Here is a 17,634-nt window from a genome sequence, read left to right as displayed (position 1 = left end):
AAGGTTCAGAGCACGGTGAACTCAGATTTAACATAAAGCTTACCACTTTTAGAAATAACTTGACCAGAAGTGCAAAGAAAATATTTCACAATACAATGCAAATTAGTAGGACTAATGGAACTATGACTTTGTGATGCGTGACTGCATTTAACTTAATTAAAAACCAGTTTCTTTACACCTGGTTTACTTGTAGAAAATAAGGAAAATTATATCTTCAAGACTGATAAAAAAATAGCAGAGAAAGACCTTTCCCATCTTACATGAACCTTAAGCTGATTTTTTTCACATTCTTGTTTCTTCTGGACTGATAATGTAACAAGAAATTGCTTCTACTGATTTGTGCTCAGCTGTAAGGATTACTTTGTCGTAAATGTTTTCTTTTATTTTCTAAATGTTTCCATTAAGGTTAAAAATCACACTTACAACTGTCCCACATTTTCATTTAGAATTATCTCACAACATAATCACGATCTGTATGTAAAAAAGAAGCCTCTGTATGTGTCAAATTAATTTTATCAATTTTTTATAACAAATTCTCCGACCCTCTGGAAGCATCATTCTGCATAACTTTATACTGCTGAAGATTCTTCCACATCTAACAAATGATCACGAATAATAATAATAACAACAGAAACTCACACATGCAGTACACAGATGCACAATATGGTTTAGATTCAGCCACAGCTGTTAATACGTTTTCAGATGTATATTGTGATGCTTTGCACCGGAAGTTAGTCCGCATATTCTGCAGCTTTTTCTGCAGAACGCGGGAGCGCAGATCATTTAGACGCTGTCAGTCCTGCGCTCCTCTCTGTCTCCTACTCTACATTTCATTTAGGAAAAAGATAGAAAACGAAAACGATATACAGACATGTGCGGAGAAACAAACACAAAAAGAAGTGCTTTTGGTTTTATGCTTTACTGGAGCAGAGCAAGTCAGTAAAGTCATAGGGCAAGTTTCTTTCTTTCTTTCTTTCTTTCTTTCTTTCTTTCTTTCTTTCTTTCTTTCTTTCTTTCTTTCTTTCTTTCTTTCTTTTCTTTTCTGTCTGTCTGTCTGTCGTTCTTTCTTCCTTTCTTTCACTCTCTGCTGGACGCGGTCCCGGTTCTGCACTCTGGATCTCTGGACCGTACTTTCCGTGATGGACCGGGTTGGGAAGTGTGGGACTACCAGGTGCGCAGGAGGACGTCTGGGCGTTTAGGTAGGTTAAAAAGTAATTTGGCTGTTGTTTGATTGCTTTAGTCCAAGTATCTCCGGGTTTGTATCGCCTTCTATGAAAGGCGTTAATTCTTGATCCTGCTGTGAAACAGTTGATCCCGAAGAGAGCGAAGGTTCTACACTTTCAGGAGTTTCAGGAGCTGACTGATGTTTTACCAAATAATCATGTTATGAAAGGTTATGCTATTCTTATGCGTAATGTTTCTCAGAAAACAAAGCGCCGTTACTATTTTATGCTTCTGCTTTTATATGTGTTCAGATGTGATTGCAGTGGAAAACGAGTGCTCGGATAACGCAGCAACTTGAACACCGTATTATTAATCTAAAGTCTTGATTGTGCGTAAAGAAAGCTCTTCTTTAAAACAATTTTAATCATTTATGCAATAATGGCAGTTCTCTGTGTTACAAATGCTGAATATTTGCAGCAGAGTTGTGTTGGCTGATGTGAGATAAGACAAATGATAAAACGAATAAAGTGGAGCACATGTTGTGATATGAAAATGTTACAGATTGTTTGCTTGAGTTTGTAAACTTTATTTGGATTTCTGTTCAACTGAATTTAGTTTCTTGCAAGACTGAAATTCTTCCAATCAACTGGAAAATCGTGAAGATGAACGTGCGTGTCTGTTTTTAACTTAATAGCAATGTGACTGCTGAGCAGTTTGAGATTTGTTTTCAACTGTGGCTGTAAAACAAGAGGTTCCCTTCTTGAGCAAGACTTTATGTCTTGTGATGCATCATCTACAGACCAATCAAAAGAATTGTGGCAGTCTTTGCCATTTAATGTTTTGCATTCATTCGGCAGGGCAGAGTTTGCAGCTGCAAAGAGCCCACAGGGTGGGCTACAACAGCAGCTCTTCAACTACCAAGATATAGGGATATATCCCTGTTACAGTCTGTGTAGTGGTCATGGATACAGATGAAGAGTAACACATCTAAGCTCATTACTGAAGCCTTTCACTGAGTAATTTCGTTTAAATTTGGGGTCTGTGATCACAAAATGCCTCACAGTTTTGTTTTCTTGAAGTAGAACCTTTTCTCTCCTTTCATGTCTGTTTGCCCTCTTTTCTGTTTTCTTTCACCGTCCAGTAACTGAAGCTGTCCTGCCAGAGGGCTCATTGTTATCAAACGGACATGAGAGTGCTCTTTTGTGATGGTATGTTGCTCGTAGGATTTGATTTGTCTGATCAGGATGGTTCAGCATATGTGGAGGACACATTTACAAAGGACAGACATTGATTCAGAGATGTTGGTCCACAAACATAAAAGCAGTAAAATAATGACTTTTTTCATTAACTTCTTCCATTTGACATGAAAGCGCACAGATTTCAGTAGCTGAAGCTTTTTAATCGATAAACAGACAAAGACAGCAGGTTATTGTGATGTTAGCTGCAGACAGTTTTAATCTGTGTCTGTTTGACCATTAATGTTTTCAACTTTACTTCTACAGCATATTCTCTATGTTTTAAGGAACATTTTCAGGGTTTGAACTTTAATTTTCATAGAAGGATATGAGATTATACAGCTTTGGCACACTTACTGGAATTTGCTGCTTTCTTATCCATCCAGAGATGGTCAGTGAGTGTAAGTCCTATAGAGAAAATAATCACTTGCACCCTGGCACATCTAAGCTATACAACCACTTTATTTGTCCAGATGGCAGGTACAGTGTTTAAGCAGTAGTATTGAGTTTCAAATGCTTAGGGATGCCACCACAGTGTGTTATTCTTACATAGTCAAGGATTAACTATTTTTAAGACATAGTAAGTATTCCTTAAATAAGATTGAGGTAACATAAACAGCTGTTTAGGGATTTTGACAGTTATGCAACATCCAAATCAGTGTGTATTAAACAAGGAATGAAATATTTCCTCTTTCCTTCTGCCCTGCTGCAGAGCGTTAACAGAAATGCTCCATCATAGAGTATGATCTAGTCATTCATGCAAAACAAAACAAACAAACAAACAAAAAATAATAATATAAGCTCTAAATCCAACTGAGAGTTGATTCCATACACAGCTTCATGTTACCACTGCTGCTGCTTTGTGGGCACAGATGAGGAGATGAGGGGCATTGCTCATTTGTCTCAAAAGCACATCTGAAATGTTTGGAAGCAGCTCCAAGTGTGAAGATCGATGCTCGTATGAAGATTTCTGAGACTGACGGTGCAGAGAATATCTTTGTATGGGTTGTCAACTTTTAAATACCAGCTGTGCTCAGCTGTGGGGTAGTTGTCTTAATAGATTCCACACCACTGGAGGTCATTTTATAATTTGAATGTACTGATCCATTCAGTAGCCCAGGAGGAAAGAAGCTACTCTGAATTTGGGGGAGGGGTGGAGTGGGTTATTCCCACACAGCCATAGCAATACTTAGATTTGTAGATATTTTTTTATTTCATGTACATATTTCTAAACACAGAAGAGTCATTACACTTTTTCATGCCATATTTTCATTGTTAGTAGTTAATCTGAAACAGTATTAAGCTTCAGTTATGCTCCCTTTATGTACCTATTTATGTCTGAAACGTTGTCAGACATCACTGGCAACATGCAGCCATGCATCCTTTACATAGGTTGTTAGGCAATACATCCACTAAAGGTACAGTTAGAAAGTATGTTTATGCAGTAAGAACGTTGAATAACAAACTTTAATTAAAATAAGACATACATGACTCGTCTCAAAAAGATCTGTGGTAAAACCTAAAACAAATAAAAACTGGCTTCTCATATTTTGAGACAGTGAAACTGATGTCCATCAGCTTCACTGATAAAGTTTTTAGAGGGGCTGCACGATGAGCCCTTCAATACACTTTTCCCTACTCTTTATACTCTTATACATATTAGACAAACTTGACACTACTTCATGAAAAAAAAGACTGCTGCGTTCATGTTTCTGCATCCATGGGTTATTGGTTTATTGTGGACAGTTGTGAGAGAATCTAGGGCTCCATAACAGGAGCAGGGCAAGCCTAAATAAGCAACTACTCTCAAGAAAACAAGCCCAAAAGCCAGTGACTGATGATATTTTAAAGCGACTTCATAGAAAAACAAGCCCAAAGTCACTTATAACAGGTGGACTTGGCAACACTGCTGCCTTTCTGTGGCGCAGACCTGTTGTTTCATTTAGCTGCTTTCTTTCTCCTTCTACCATCTTGTTACCTGCCTCTTAAACTTACGTCTGTCTGTCTGCGCTGCAGTGCTGAAAAGTTTACAGCCGGCAGCTTCACGGACTTCATTGGCTGAGTGTATGACGTGGGATGGCTTAACTCAGAAGCAATTGGTCTGCGTGTTTCCTGACCACTTTCGTGAAGACTATAAAAGCTGAGCCAGTTAAAATATGAGACAGGTTCTGGGTCCGGATCTGGACCGCAGTCCGCTTGTTAGTGACATCTGCTTTAAAGCAACACAATTTCTATAAGTTGCAACAGTTTAAATATTTCCGGTTGAAAACAGCATCATTTTGTACAAGGACAAGAAGAAACCTCTTTATTATGTCAACATCAGTGTCAGGAAATGGCTTCAACTGGGCTGTTGTTGCTAAGCACAACAGATTATATAATGTTGTTATACTACTTTAATAACTGATACTACTGTAAATCAAGCAGTAATCCTTAAGTTAACTTCATATGAGCCTATAATGTGTTCAGCGGGCTGTTTCAGTTTCCTTGTGTCAGCCAGTTCTTGAAGATTATTCAGATTGACAGAGACCGTGCTCAGTCACTGGTTTTCATTCATATTTGCATTGTGAGCCACACACCGAGAGTAACACACTGACATTTCGGTGGTATTGCAGGTGGAAAATGAAGGCTTTTAATTATACTACAATTAATGAATGGAAGCCTGGAACAACGATAGCTAACGTTAACATCATTTGATGTACACTCTACATTAGGCCTGTCACGATAACAAATTTAGCTGTACGATAAATTTTCTCAGAAATTATCGGGATAAACGATAATATTGCGCAAAGCGCTAATGTGTCATTTTGAGACCATTCTCAACTAATATAATGACATATGCCATAATAATGCAAGTACACATTTTCAAAGATCAATAAACTAAATAAATAAAAGCGCCTTTTCACATACGCCGGGACGCCGGCCCAAAAGTAATGCGGCCCACTGGGAATCCTCCCAAACCTCTCGATTAGCCGGCATTGCTCTTAATGTGTATTTTGTCAAATACGCTAGTATATAGGCTGACTCTATTTGCGTAATGTGCCTGCGGATTACAGGGGTTATTACGGTAGACCAGGAAGTGGGGGCTTTGTACTGACGTCGTAAGCTAGAATGTGTGTGTTCTGCTTACATGTGGGGAGCAGCGAAATGATAAAAGAGGAGGTGCTTGCATCTATTATTTCTCCATTCGACTTATTTACATATTTCAGCATGAGAATCGGAGGTTTAGCGCAAGAGCGTGAGAAGCCACTTAAATACGCAAGTCTCACGGCCATTGCGTGTTGGCAGCCCTGCAAAACAAATGCGGCTTACCGGCTCGTGCTGCAACATGCTGCTGTCAAGTATGACACCAGAGAGATCACTCCGCAAGAAACCAGAGCGTTTAGTCGAAATACTCCATAGTGAAACCTATTGTCATACACAGTCTATGGTAAAGGGGGGACTAATAAAAATTATCGCGGCCGGCAAACTTATCGTGCTCTTATTTTCTTATCGTTCAATTAATTGACTTATTGCTTATCGCGACAGGCCTACTCTACATGAGAAGTCGAACTCGAATCACTGGTGAAAATTCAACTTCAGGAGTAAATCAAACATAATTTGTCACTTCAGATCTGACAAGTTTTTTGGCTGAATGTGCTTTATGAAACACAAATACATTCAGATTTGCATGACAGTATTTATATTTTGTGTGGACCAAAGAATAACTTTACACATTCAAGTCAGGTCATTTTTAATGATGACAAGTTGTTTGTGTTGCTTGGAGAAGCTCCACATTTCCAAATCGTTAGTAACATGCTCAGAAAAAGAGGAGGTTTGTGTAAAAGCCAGACGTGCATATTTAATGTATATTTTCTTTTGTAGGTCCCTGCACTTGATCTATCTGTTATTTATTCATTAGGGTGGGTTGAAGTACAGGGTGAGATGATTAACAGCATCACAGCAGTCCGATCCTGCACATGCTCACATGTGCACAGGAAATGTGCACATCCACTGAATGTAAAAATAAAATAGAATAAAATAAAATAAAATAAACCCTTCTTGATAGTTTTTAAGCATAAAATGTTTTTAACTTTAACTACAGCAAATAGTTTAAAACATGTATGTATAAAAGTTTAAAGAGTGAGCAGAAATTGCACATTATAAAATAAAAATGAGCGTGTATGCAAGTGTGAGCCCACTTTGTTTTTATTTTTTATTATTTTGTCCAGGAAAATATTACTCAGTTGATTTAAAACAATATGTGTGTATGTCATCAGGAACAAAAAAGGCAGCTTTGCATCATGTTGGTGGGTGTATATTTTTTATGTATTCATTTTGAAAGAAGGCCTGCTCTATAAACACAGTTTATTCAATTAACACTGTCCGAGGCTGGTTTCTGATGCAGTCTCTGTTCATATTAACACATGCATGCACACGTGTGCACACACATACAACGTGCAAACAGCCATCTTTCTATAACTTCAGAGGATGCTACATTGATTTACATGAATTCCTTGATGTACTTGCCAAATTGAACCTAAACGACATGTCACATTAAAATATATTTCTTTACATTACACAGATTTGTTCTTTTGTCACTTATTAGGCAGAAGCATCCACATAATCTGACAGTGTAACACACACACATATACATTCAGACCACATTAGGAGCAGATTGTCTCTGCCTGTTAAACAGTGATGTTTTCTGTGAGTGAAAATCATATGAATTAATCTCCTCAGTGTGACGCTGATGTCACTAATGTGAGACATCTCTGTGGCTATTAAATAAAATGGCTGAAGGGTAGAGGGACATTAAGCTGTTAGCTTTACAGATTTTTTTTTTTTTATATGGACTTTTCATCCCTGGAGCACCCTATGCCAGAACTGGCTGTGTTTGTGATAAACAGGTTTTCAGGCACAGTATTTTTAATAATAGAAAAAAAGTTGCCCTCTATTACCAGGACTAAAATGGATGTTGTGCTGTATTTTCTTTGCACCAAATTAACTCGAGCTGAATTTAAGAATTTATAGAACAGGTTAAAGAAAGTCACATAATGCTTTTCTGCATCAAACAAAGAGCAAGCGCTTGAACAAAACACCAAAAGGACTTCTAACTTTCAGCAATGAACCTGCACAACATGACATAATTTTGAAGTGTTTCATTCTGCGATTATAAATTAGCTTAATGATGTCTATGCATCATTCAATAGGATAAAAATGTAAACCAAACTATGTGTAAAGTTAGATCAGTTAACAGTAGCCAAAATAGCTTAGGTGTAGGTAGGTGAATTTTAATGCATTTGAACCCAAAAACGTGTATTTTAATTTGAACTAACAAATGTACCATTTTGTGTATGCTTGCTTTTTTAACATTTATGCTTCATGGATTGAAAAATAACAGTTAATGCTGCATCAACATACTACAAAATTTCTTTGTTACGCTAAACAGCCAGTCAGAGTGACCCCTTTTCCGGTATAGGGTGAGAGTGCATTATCAGGTAGTTTCTTTTTAGGCTCATGTGAGCATTGTTGCTAACCTTAGCACTGTGCTTGATGTATTACACTGTGACTGCAGAGATGGGGGTTCGACCTTCACAGCAAAATTAAAACAGCCACGCTGAGTTGTCTGTCTGAGGGAAATACACAAAAACCTAATGACAGTTGCATCTGCAGTATTACCCCCTTGATACTTTTGATGAAGTACGAGCCACTATCTATGTACAGTTTGTCCATGTGGACCAGGAGGGAGGTTTAAGTTCTGCCTAGAATACAGCAGATCCACAGATTCAGTTTCAGTTTATTTCCTTTATGCAGTTTGTTCATGTTTTAATTGTTATTGTGCAGTTGCAGTGTTTATATATTCGACTGTTTAGGCATTATGACTGTAGTTTTTCAGAGCCCTTAATTTAACAAAGAAAATAATTTCTTTGTTAAACTGTCATACAAAGTAAAAACATGATCAGCCTGGTCTATGTATATTTTCTCTTATTAATGGATGACATTTAAATTAGTTGTATGTGAATTGTTATAAGGAAACTGTTGCCGTAATGCTATTAAGTGGCTAAGACAAAACTTTTACATCATGTCCATCAATTTGACAGGTATTGGAAGTCTTCTGGAACCTTTGGATGAGATGGAGATTTATGGAGCAATTGGTTTATGTTTGTTGGTAGAGGACAAATTTTCAACTTTGGTTGATGATATTTTTTGCCATATGGGAGGAAACAATCATGACAGAGATTGAAGTTAAATTGATTGTACAATGCTAACGTCAGTGCTATAATTAGTATTGAGCAAACTGTGTCAGTATAACAACAAAGTGCTCTGGTAAAAAATGTGTACTGACGTCGACAGACACAAGTTTAGGTGAACGCAGCAGTAGTCTACACACAGGTGTTCTTCATGGCTTGATGGTAATTTATGTGTTAAAGCAATAACACATCAACCTTCCTAGCCCTATTTTTAACAGGGTCTACAGCAGTTCTAACTTTTTAAAGGTTTTTGTCTTCATTAATGGACATTAGGCTAGAGTCAGCAGCAGCTTTGTATGTGCATTTTATTTTCAGTCTGGGTGCGGCAAAAAGGTAAACATCAGCTCTGAAGCTGGAAGGAAAAAAGTTGCTAGATTTGTCCTGTTTGCTAAAAAAATGTATTCTGTAAAAGTTGTTGAGATTTCAACACAAGGCATTGTGGGAAAACACAACCAAAACAAATGCGTGTTAGACAATAGGGGTCTCTGGCTGAAAAAAATATCTTGTGCTTAATGGGGAAGAACGCAGTAAAAGTTCTGATAAGCATATGATCAACCCAGGATCGTTAGGAGTTGATGCAGCTCGATGTTTTGCTCCTACACGGTGGAAACAGATCTTGTCCTGTATTAATCAGTAGATGAGCCAGTTTTCTTCTTTGTTGCTTGTCACAACAAATTTGATAAACCATGTTACACTTTTCCACTTGAGAAGTAGTAATAATCAAGTAATCACAGAGGAAGAAGATGCATCAATAATAGTTTCATAATCGCATTGCAGCCATCTGAGTGGTAACTGAATCGAGCCGGGGTGTACCTAAAGATCTCCACCCCTAGTCCTGTACCAAGATGATGGTAGGATAGACTCTTGATTTCTTTAATGAAATCCTTAATTTGGAAACCATTATCGCCTATCACTAGCGTAAAGTGCAAACTAATATCCTCCCTGCTGTTGAAAGCTGATTTGTCAGACATTAAATCTCATTTAAGAGATAATGTACTGTTTAAATTGGTGTAGATTATGAAATTGAGATAATGTTATTTCTGGCTTCTTTTCCAAATCTGTGGTGCAAACACTCATTAAGCACACGGCAAACAGTCTGTCAACTCACAGCAATTGTTGGCACAATGAAAATGTGACTGAAACTGAAAGCTTTTTTTCTGTCTTGTTCATCTGATGCACAGTTCATTGATGATTATCTGCATGAATCTTTTATTCATGGTTTTCTGAGTTTCTCTGACAGTGAAATTGAAAGTAGTATGAACCAGGTCATTACTTTCTTCATCTACCTGCGTCATCCCTTGCCCTTGTTACCACTTATTCACTCTGTGTTTTTGGCATGCACCTATTGTTCTTATAGTGGTCTTTTCACCCATCATTGGTAATAACGTCACCCCTTTTTTTTTTACACCTGTGTTGTTCAGCAGTGTCTGTCTCCCTCCCTTTCCTTTTATTTCATTATCTCTTCACACTCTACATTAACCATCTCTCCATCCTCCAACACATCCTCCTACTCCTCCTGCAAGGCTTGCTCTCAAATTACCTCAGTCCTAATCTCCTCACATTTTCTCACTCTCTTTCTTGAAGCGTAAAATTAAACCTCGTTCGCCTCTGCCCAGCCCACCCAGTGCATTTTATGTGATGTGTGTGAGAATGCTTCAGTTTGTGGGTGTTATGTGTTCATCCATCTTTCCCTTACCCTTACCTTTTATTTGACCTCACAATCTAAAGTTTCAGTGGGAAATATCAGTGTCTTAGGATGTGTAAAACATTTGTACTTTTCTTTCTGCTTTGAAACAACTGATCTGTGATGAGGTTTGTTAAATATGTGAAGAGTGAAGCGATTGAGAACACAATTTTTTTTAACTTGTTGAGTATATGCAGCTTAATCAAAATTCTAAAGGGAAATAACTTTTATTTTTATTTTTAACTAGAAAACACCTGCACTAGTGAACTAGATTGATGCAAAATTTTGAATCTAACTGATGTTGGTAATTTATTTCAATTCAGACATGAGATACACCATATTACTGAGTTCATTAGTGTGTCATAGCAGCATTAACAGACTAATGGTCTGTTGGACACTCCTATGCTAATCGTCCTCATAGCGTCATTAAAACACTTATAAAAGTGACTAATTGAGCTGTGATGCACTGTAAGTAGTTTAGTTTATAGCAGATTGGTCAGTATATCCAGTAAGATTGGATACACTTTACATAAAATAATAAATAAATAGATAAACATAGGCTAAATAAAACAAACTATATAAATAAATAATAAAAAAAAAAATTAAGTTCAGCCCTAACCTAAACTAAAATGTTCTTGAGTCTCTTTTTTAGTCTCTGCTACCCTCAAGTTCTTTGGCAAGCTGTTCCACGGACGAGGACCGTAAAAGTGAAACGAGGTTGAGAAGACCAGAGAGGAGGGCAATACGATACAATAATCCATTCTACTAGATATAAAAAGCATGCATCAGCACCTCTGGGCGGACTCTAGCACTGTTTTTAAGATAAAATCCTGTTCTTGTGACATTTCTAATGTGGGAAATGAAATTCAGCTCAGAGTCAAATAGGACACTCAGATTGCTTAAACTGAGAAGGTTTAATATGTTTCAGTTTTGATAAAATGATCTCTCTCTTGTCTTCAGGACCGATAATTAAAACTTCAGTTTTGTCCTGATTATGTTGTATAAAATTCTCTGCCATGCATGACTTTATTAGTAAAATACAGTTTAAAATTACATTAACTGGCTCTAGGCCTGGCTCTACACAGGCGATGTAGATCTGCATATCATCAGCATAGCTGTGGAAATCAATGCAAATCAAGCACAGACTGTAGTAAATCTGATAGGTGCAGGCACAAATCGACGTAGCCCACTGTGTCTTAGATATAAGTGCCTGATCTACAGTCTGAAAGTAAATATTGATTATGCTGTGTAAATGTGTGTGTGTGTGTGTGTGTGTGTGTGGTACCAGAGGCTTTTTGCAGACCTTTTGTTGCAGTCCATCTTCTGTAAATGTAGCTCATAATTGTTGTATAAAACCTGTGATTTTGATGATCTTACTTTTTAGAAATCATTATGTAGACAGGCACATCAAGGCAAAAACAATTAAGATAAGTAAAATTAAATAATATTTAACAGGTTATTAATATTTTGTTACTTTAAATAAAACACCAGTAAGTGCATTTAAATGTGATGCAATATCAGTGAAGAGCTAGTAGTATTTGTCAAGTATAAATGGCAACATCCTTTGAGGAGACAGGGAGCTTTTCCCACAGCTCTAGTACCGTTGTTTAAGTTTATACTGAGTGCAGCCAATGGACCAAATACAGGATTGGAGAAAAGCAGATTGAAGCTGGTTGGCAATCCACTGCCTCAAAGCTGATCCATTATACATGAAGAGATAATGTATAATGTGATCCAATCTTCATAGCTAGGGGAAAAGAAAGGAAAAGAAAGGAAGGAGAGAAAGCGGAGAAAGAAAGGTGACGTTTGTTCTGTCACTTATGAGTCACATCAGACATTTTGACATTATCAGATCTGCATGTTTCCTGACATGAATAACTCATTAAAGGGAGACATATTATGCTTTTGCATGTTTTTTTTATTTTTTTTGTCATATGACAACGTAAGTTCTAAATAATTTGGCAAAGCATTTTTACCATTCCTGCCAGTTAAAAGCTCAGGATTCACATTGTTCTGCATTTTTAAGCTAACATTAAGTTATTAAGGACTTCCTCAGGCACAGTGTTTCTCCAAACTATGCTTCTTAATGTAAATATGTGCACAAGCAAAACAGTCTGCTGCATACACTTGGAGGCATTTTAGTATTTTCCAGTATGCAAATGACTGATGGTGCAGGGAGAAAAACACTTTTATGCTACATTACCTTTGACATTTTCCACCTCAATCATGATCAGTTACCATTTTGAAAAATCATAAAATTACATTAACAAGTAGATTTAAAGTTTTGAAACTGCTGACGTATATTTTGTCATTTAAAATGTTACTGCATTGACACTGATTAAACATGTTGATGTGTCTGTTAACATGCATTAGTGTTAAGATCTCTCCCTCAAGTCACAGCCATTGTACTGCCTGGTGAAATGCAGTCTTTCCGGAAATGTTGCAGGAACACCCAAAGTGTCCAGCCTGCAACCCACTGGAATGCCAAAGGGTTCAAATATAATTTCAGTTAATAAATCTTTGTAATTGGGAATCATATTGGGTTAGAAATTGAATAGAAAAATTCCACCTACTGCTTTAATTAATGAACATTAATACATTCATTGAATAGCATTGTACAACAGACTATTTAATGACTGGTGTCATAGGTTCAGTCACTGATTACATTATTTAAATCTTATTTATTTCCTTTTGTGAGAATAAAGAAAAATACACATTGGTTAAAAAATTTAAGAGGACATTCGGGGCCTGGCAGCTAAAGATTGTAATCTTGATTAGTTATATAATATCTTACTTTTAAAAGTAAAATTTTCCTTCATTTTTGGTTCTCCTGTAGGAGAAGCCTAGTTGAAACAAATTAAAAGCTAATGAAGGCTTTAAATGTCATTGGAAAGCCAGAACACAAAATGGCAGGATCCGCTGGAGGGATTAAATATCCCCTCTGCCTTGGAATGCCATAGGAGGACCTGTGGAATGTTGCTGGGCAGAGGGATGTCTGGGTTTCCATCCTGAACTTGTTGCCTCTGATAAACTGTAAAAAAAAAAAAAAAAGGATGGATGGAAAGGATATCGACCCTAAAGGGAACCTGTCAACTTCAAAAATTAAGTTGCGTGAAAATAAGAAGAAAAGGCCAGCAGGAAAAAAAAAAAAAAAGAAAGAAAAAATCCTACAATGACGTAGAGTCAGCTTGTTGAATTGTGCACATTTCCGTGATGACCGTGACCAATCAGCGTGACACCAGAGCAGGTGTATAGGCAAAATTATTCCTATCTTCCCATAGTAAATAATTCCTGGATCCAGACAGTTTTCCGGATCACCCCCAAAATCTAATCACTTGTTCCTTATTTCCTTATTTCTGAGATTTCATGAAAATTATATCAAAATCCATCCATAACTTTTTGAGTTATGTTACTAACAGACAAACCAACGGTGGCAAATACATGACCTCCTCCTTGGTGGAGGTAAATCTAAAGCATGGTAAGGAGCACAGTTTGTCCTCTTTTCCTTAATGTATATGTGCAGCAGATAGTGAGGTGGTAATTTCATTCACTACTCAGTGCTTTTTCCTTTTTGTGTGTGTTGCACACATTGATAACTTTTAATTAATTTAAAACCCCCCCAAAAATTCACACATCTACAACTCCAGGTTTGAAGTGGGTGGACATGTCCAGTCTTGTCAGCACTGACATCAGACAGGCACACTGGTGATGAACATCTAAATTTTCCTGAAACCATAGTGTACATGTCATGTATAAGAGGGCTGTGCTTGTGAAGGCAGTATCTTTAATTAGACGTGTGCACATTTACCCTCCAGGTTAGGCTATCTCTTACCCCTCTATGTTTTCAACTAACTCCTAATGTTTTAGTCATGCTGCATGTCGGTCGTCATGACTCCTTTTGTTGGGACAACCATTATCTCAGCTCTCTACCAGGCAGCTGAAATTTATCCTGCCCGCTCTGTTGAAATGTTTGCATCCATCACACAAAGAAGTAACTGAACAGTAACACTTAAAAATAAACAGCCAGATTAGAAAGTTGTAAAACTCCAAACCTCCAGAGATGGTAACAAATCCGATTTTACCATTCTTTTATGTATATTTGGGTGTATGATTAGCCAACATTGATCAGATTTGCAAACTCTTTTAATCCCACAAGAATTAACATGAGATACAGATAGAAACCAGGTCAGTTACATAAGATAAGACAAGCAAACTTTATTAATGCTAAAGGAAATTTTTGAGACTGCATGCACACCATAAAAACCTTCATACTCTAAATAAATGTAATAATAAAAAATGCAATTGCTAGAATGAATAAATACATTTAAATGTCTTTAAAAATGAACCCTTCCAATCCTTTTCTAATTCAGTGAAGACAAGCACCTTATCTTGCTACTTTCACACTGACTAATAAATAATTTCCAGCCCACTTCTCCTCCGCTCTCCTCCACGGAGCTTTTCCCATTTTTACTCTGCAAATTTAGCCACAGTAGATTTTTAGTAGATTTCCAGATCTGCTAGAGTGCAATAATTTAACACCTGCAGGTGAACTGACATACTTTAGACTGTTAAGTATTAATTGTGATCTGCCAACATTACACATGATGAATGCCTCCCTATAAAATGTTATACTTACATGCCTGTCACCGTGACAATAACTTTGGTGATCACTTTCATTTTACCTTAATTTGATCAAAAGACACCACGATCCAGCAACCATAAACATTTTCATCACCATATTTTGCTTTCAGGCCAAAGTAGCCTATTGCAGGACTTTAGACTAATAATATTAGCACTTTTGCTCCTAGCTGAAAATGTGTGTATCACCATCAAAAAGTTAAGTTGCTTAACTGTATTGCAAAACTTTAATTTCAGCCCAATCCCACAAGAAAATGAATTTGAATTTTTTATCCCACATATGGTTTATGTATTTTATGGTTTATGTATTGGGCACATATTCATAACACATACGCAGCACATATAGACATGTATACATTTGTGTATATTAGTGTTGTGCACAAATAATCCAGGCTTAAAAATTGAGATGAGAATGTTTTGTAAGGCAGTCGTGTGATAGGAACTGCAACAAAGTGAGTATTGAACTGTAGTCTGTGACATTGTATAGTGCTTTTGAACTCTAGCCATGCTCTTTAAACTCCTAACTGAAACCATTTGTAGATATGAGTGGAGTATTAAGTCATTTTGGAAGTAAAAATGTAAAAGGACTTGATCAGATTGGGATCAGGATTTCAAAGTGTTCTTACTTTTTAAGGCCAAGACACACTGGCGACTTTCAACATCATTACGTTGCAAATGTCAATGTTGTCACATGTCAGGAGAGGAAATGTCATGTGTAGTGCAGCAGAGAACTGAGGAAGGAAACTGCTACCAACCTTCTGTGTAAATTTAAAGGAAAACCTTTCAGATTACAGCATGATTTAATGGCAGTAATTGCACATAACTGTCCGCATAACAGTTTTTTTTATTTAATTTATTTGCATTTTCTGCTCATGGAGTGTCAGGTTACATTGTCAAAAATGACACAGCGAATGGTTGGGGTTAGGATAAAATGACAGGGCTGAGCATCATCCTCTCAATCAAGGGAAAAATATTATACAAAACTATAAAAATAAGTGCTAACATGATTTGCTGTGCTATAACTATGCCTTTTAATTAGCACACAATGCATAATGGTTCTATAAGAGAAAAAAATCTATATGCTAATATTTTTTAAAAGACATAAATTGATCAGGTAATAATAATATATTATTTAAAGATAGATGTTGACTAATTAAGCCAATTGGTTACAAATCAGAATCACCTTCACTGAGCACCCACTTTATTTCTGAGTCAGATTTACTTGAACAATAGTTTTTTTTAATTGCTCATGAACGTCATAAACAGCAGCTGCTCTATTTCAATAAGTTCAAATGTGCCGAATTTTATTGATTAGTTGATTTTTGCCTTCAGAAAGAATCTCACTAATGGGCAAAATGCAGTTCCATCAGTGCATTTTTCCTGTTTTCTGACAAATATTTGGTTATTTTTCTGTGAACTTTGCAGAGAGGTAAAAAAAAATTACTTGGTTTCTTTCTTTACAATATTTTTACCTCATAAACTGTACAAGTGTTATGTCAGGGAATGTAGGTCTTTCCCTTTTTTGCAAACCGAGACAACCCAACGACTGCATACTTTTTTGTTTGTTCATTTGTTTTCTCTACCGCTTATTCCACTTCAGGGTCGCAGGTGAGCTAGAGCCTATCCCAGCAATTAGCAGGTGAAAAGCAGGGTACTCCTTCGTCATATCCACACATATTTCTCACCATGAATTTGGGACTGTTGTGAGAGCAGGGTCTAAATGATTGTTTATACTGTCAAGTGATGACATTTTTAATAAGATTAATCATAGCTTATAAATTATGATTAATCGCCATTCGTGACGATGCCCGTTTTAGTGTATTGCATCAACAGAACAAGCAAAGCAATGCTCACTTCAGTTTTTATTTGCATCTTAAATTAAATGATTACTTTAGTTGTGATGATTAAATTCAATAATTCAATTCAAGATTACATAAAATCAAGATCTTAAAAAAATATATCTAATTTGTGCCAACCTTTTCCTGGTCAGTACCCCCACCTGGGCCCCCCAATCAAAAATTTTCTAGGCCCGCCCCTGCATAGCTGAAGTATAAATCCTTTCTACGACCTGTCAGCTACTTTGTTAAAGAGGAGCGCTCCCCTGAATTGTGTCTCACAACCTGTTTATAATTTCCCAGACAACATTCATGGCCCATAGATGATCAGACCTGTGTTTTCAACATCTGCACAGCACTGATGATTTACAGAAGACGTCCTCTTGATTCCAATTGTTGTTTTACTCTCACTAGATCTCTTCATAGATGTGTGCATGGCTGTCTGATGACTAGTAGATCTTACAGCTGTGTCACTAGCAAACTTCATTAATACTGAAAAAGTTATATAAAATACAGGAAAACAATAACTGAAATAGGCTGTTATAAACATTTGCCATTCTTCAGCTTCACGTGCCAGTGACAGGTCTGATTGACAGATTGATGAACTCAGCTTACTATTGCTAGTGATTTCAAAAAACAATATTTTTGGGTAAATATGTACCAGTGTGAACCAGAAACTGCTACTTTCCTCCTTCTCAACTGAACAATAAACAAACGCAACAAGAGAGACGGTGCTAGCAACATGAGAGGGAGGTGGGGAGGAGGAAGCTGCCGCAACTCACCGCAGCAGACAGAAACGACCACAACAGTGACGTTTGTGCAACACTATGTGAAAAGTGTTGCACAAA

At 36.9% G+C, this 17,634-nt stretch overlaps 1 protein-coding gene across 1 annotated transcript in view; it reads left to right on the top strand.

Moving 5' to 3' along the window:
• Nucleotides 1-797: 797 nt before the first annotated feature.
• gcgrb (glucagon receptor b) overlaps nucleotides 798-17,634 on the top strand; it is a 73,577-nt gene continuing 56,740 nt past the window's right edge. Inside the window, exon 1 of the mRNA XM_041981836.1 lies at nucleotides 798-1,199. The gene's annotated coding sequence lies outside the window, so the exon portion shown is untranslated. The remainder of the gene's footprint in view (nucleotides 1,200-17,634) is intronic.

Source organism: Melanotaenia boesemani, chromosome 4 (genome assembly GCF_017639745.1).
Source record: "Melanotaenia boesemani isolate fMelBoe1 chromosome 4, fMelBoe1.pri, whole genome shotgun sequence".
In the NCBI taxonomy this organism is placed as follows: domain Eukaryota; kingdom Metazoa; phylum Chordata; class Actinopteri; order Atheriniformes; family Melanotaeniidae; genus Melanotaenia; species Melanotaenia boesemani.
This window is presented reverse-complemented; position numbering and strand designations above follow the sequence as displayed.